Raw genomic sequence first — 4,362 nt, forward strand, 5'->3', positions numbered from 1 at the left:
CGCTCTTTCTGCGTCACCAGCAGACTGGGACATCTCACGTCTCACTGCCTCCGCCAGGCCATTAAACTGTGAAGAACTGTGGTCAGGGACTGATTTCTGGGGTACTCTAAACGCTACCTCCTTCCGGTCTGAAAACAACCCACTCATCCGGCCACACACAACCGGCAGTTTATCGGTCTCCAAAGAGAAAACCTAATCAGGTACTCCTGAGGGTCAATACCATTGCTGGCTCCGAGTTTACCACCGTCAAATGCCAGGAGGGACATAATAATCAGAAAGTCTCCAGTCACAGCCGTGTAAATAAAATGTGATCTTAGTAGGTGTGTGGCACATGCTCAGAATGCAAAGGAGACAGACAAACTGAGCCAAGTCACAGACTGAGGAAGGGGAGGAATGATCCATTTTGATACCGAGAGGGAAGCAGAACGTTTCTTATTGTGCCTGATGCCGGAACTGTAGCTAGTTAGAAGATGAAATCTTGTTCCTCCAAATTGTTTTGAGTTGTGACAGTGTTTTACCAGAAGGCACCATGGAGACTAAAATTATCTCAGTTGAAATGTCCTTCACCCACTGACGTGCTTTGTAAACTTTTAGCAGTGTAGAAAAGTCAAAGGATTTGTGTATGGGAATCACAGCCACAACAGGTACTTACTGTCTCTAGTGAGTTCACAATAAATAGAGGCCACATTTCTGTCGAGAGTGAGCAAAGAGTTTTACTCAATCTTCACAGCTGCTGCAACACCAGAAACTTCACATCAGGGAGGAAGTTCAAATTAGCTCCGTGTTAAATGTTTAACCATCACGGTGACTGAAGGCAGCTGCAGGTTCATGAGGGACTGTTACTGTCAGAATCTGCAGTTCTTGCGGCTGCTCATCGCACCCAGGACTGAACCCTGGTCACTGAGCATTGGAGGAGTTCGTTCTGCTGATAATTAGCCTGAAAGTAGACTGATGTTTAATGTTGTGGATCTGTGAAAGATAAATCGGTTCTGTATCAAATCCCGTGTCTCAGGTACTTACTGTCTCTACCACACTCACAATGTACACGAGAGAGGCCACTCGGCCCATCTGGTCCCTGCCCATGTTTCTGTTCCATATCAGTATTTTAAAATCCATCCCTGCCGTTCCCCTCTCACTCTCCCTGTGATGACAGGTTGCAGCTAGTCACCACTCCGTGGGATAGCAGACTTCCCTTGAATTTCATAGAATCATAGAAATCAATAGCACAGTACAGGCTGTTCGGCCCACAGTGTTGTGCCGACCATGTAACCTACTCTCGAAAGAGCCTAGAATTACCGTCGCACATAGCCCTCTATTTTTCTAAGCTCCACGTACCTATCTATTCTCTTTAAAGACTCAATTGCATCCGCCTCCACCACCATCACCGGCAGTGCATTCCATACGCCCACCGCTCTGACTTCTGTCTTGCAAATACTTTCAAACACCTTAACGCTCTGCCCCCGAGTGTTCGCCATTTCAGTCCAGGGAAAAAGCAACTGGCTATTCCACGACCAATGCCTCTCATGATTTTATACACCTGTACGAATTCCCTGCATGATTTTCTCCAGTTTGAATCAGATGATGAGCTCACTGTAGCTTTGACATTCCTCAGGACTCTGGACTAAGGGGGTTAAATTCCTTCTCCGCTGCTCTTTTCAACATTTCGTGTCATTTTCAGTAATTACAAAGACAGTTGGGTTGTTGCAATGCGCCTGTGAAGTCCGACAGCAGACTAGCGAGTGAATGTTCCATGGAGCAGAGTCAGAAACTAGAGTTGGCATCCTGAGTCAGGGCTTTGGGGCTCCAAAAGGAAATGGGGCCTATCATTTACAAGGACGAGGAGGAAGTGAATCAGACCGGCAGCATGTGGCTACAAATGAAGGATCAGAAACATCTGGAAACTGGTTAACTGAAAAAAGTGTGGTTAAATTCTGCAAATTACTGGTGGAAATCAACAGATCAGACAGCAAATGTGGAGAGGAATAAATAGACAACGATTAGGCCGAGCTCCTTCAGAATGCCTAGACTGTGTGCTCCTCTGCTTAGTTGCTGCCTGAACTGCAGAGTTGCTTCAGCATTTTGTGTGTGTGCGTCTCTGCATTTCCAGTAACAGCAGAACCCCTTGTGTTTTATATCTATATTTTTAAGAGGATTGTACTTTGGCATTAGATACATGTTGATATTGAGTATATTGTTTACGGGAGCCGCTTTCTGCGTTAAAACAGTTGCTGAGTATTCTATATACACAAAAAAACTGAGGTGGACAAGGAACGAGTGCTTGCAGAAACTATTAATGGCACCGGGATGACCCATAAGGGCCTGCGTTAAAAATTTCGCCGGCGCTGAAGCATTGATCAAATGCGCAGGCGTCAAGGTTGATGACGTTGATGAATATCACGCATGCGCGTAGTACACAAAGGCCTCGGGATCACGGCTCCAGGATCGGGCGCACGTAAGCGAGAATCTCGGGGCGATGCTGTGACTCCGGACTCCGTGACCCGCAATCCCGGGACAGTCCTGCTCTCTTCCCTCTCTCTCAGCCCCACCATCCGTACACGGGCCCCGGGGAGCTTCCGGCTGATGAGGGAATGGGAACCGATGGGTCTCTCAGACAGAGCTGAGCTCCAGCTGTCTAAATGCAAGGATCGGGAACTCGGAGAAAGGGAACAAAATCTTTTACATCAGCTGTTGTGAAAATCACCTTTGTTCTGCCTCCAGTCACAAACAAGAGAAAATCTGCAGATGCTGGAAATCCGAGCAACACACACAAATTGCCGGAGGAACTCAGCATTAGTACTCTTTTCCATAGATGCTGCCTGGCCTGCTGAGTTCCTCCAGCATTTTGTGTCTGTTGCTTGTTCCACCCCCTCTTGTTCTGGACTTTTCTACCCGTGAGAACATGTTTTGTCCCACTCTCTCTGGGTACATAATGATATCAAACACCTTTGTCCTGGGCAACAAGTAGCTTTCACATCACAAATGTGCCAGACTCCAATGAGACAGACTACTGCCCTTCCCTTCATATGCATTGGCATTGCCATCACTGAGTTCACCACCGTCAGTCACCTGGGGGAGGGTTCAGGGGAAATATTCATATACAATACAGAAACTGGTGTTACCTGTGTGTATTGTGGTGATGCAAAAGTTGCTGGAGAATTTACAAGTGGGACGAAGTGGTGTGATATTTGGAATTCTGACTTTTTAAAGTGTCATTTAGCAAGAGAAACACATATGGACAATGTGCAAAAGCTCTGGTGGGAAAATCCTTTATTACTCGTTACAGGCCTGCGACATAAATTGTGTGAGAGTGTAGATGAACTCGATCGAACCCAGAGGAGATCAAAGTTCTTACTGACAGTGATTTGCTGGCTGTTGAAATAAATACCTCGCTATATAAAATTCATTATGCACATGTCACTGGTTAAAAGAATGCACAGTATAAGCTTTATGTGCACACTGGTCATTACAAATTAGAGGGGACATTGGTGGGAAGGTGGGGAGACCTCCAGTGTCCCTGATGCCCTCACCTACAAGATGTGCATCCAGCTGCAGCTTGTAACCCTGCACTTTACGGAGTTGGAACTTGAAATGGATGAATTCCGGATCATCCAGGAGTCGGAGGGGGTGATAGATATGACATGAAGAGAGGTGAGTTACACCCAAGGTGCAGGACACAGGAAACTGGGTGAGAGTCAGGAAGGGGAATGAGGTTAAATAGCCATCACAGAGTACTCTTGCTGCCATCCCACGCAACAGCAGGTGGATCCACTTTAGAAACTGTTGGGGGGATTACCTGGCAGAGGAAAGTCAAAGGGCTGATAGGGGATTCGGTATTTAGCGGAACAGAACAAGAGGGGACTGATATCCTAGTGGTAATGCTTCTAGTGTGGGGTGAGGGGTGATGAGGTTAAAATAAGTTGTAGGGGGAATGGGAACCAGAATGACAGAACAGATAGTGGAGAGATTGAATTGAATTGACTTTATTACATACATTCTTCCTATACATGAGGAGTAGAAATCTTTGTTACTTTTATGTCTAAATGTGCAATGTGTAATTTATAGTAATATATAATAAATAGTTTGTACATAGGACAGTCAATATAACGTAGAAATGCAATTGTATCAGCATGAATTAATCAGTCTGATGGCCTGGTGGAAGATGATGTCCCGGAGCCTGCTGGTCCTTTTGCTGTGGTACCGTTTCCTGGATGGTAGCAGCAGGAACAGTTTGTGGTTGTGGTGAATTGCGTCCCCAATATCCTTTGGGCTCTTTTTACACACCTGTCTCTGTAAATGTCCTGAATAGTGGGAAGTTCACATCTACAGATGCGCTGGGCTGTCCGCACCACTCTCTGCAGGTTC

The sequence above is a fragment of the Mobula birostris genome, chromosome 13 (genome assembly GCF_030028105.1).
Source record: "Mobula birostris isolate sMobBir1 chromosome 13, sMobBir1.hap1, whole genome shotgun sequence".
NCBI classification, from domain to species: Eukaryota; Metazoa; Chordata; class Chondrichthyes; order Myliobatiformes; family Myliobatidae; genus Mobula; species Mobula birostris.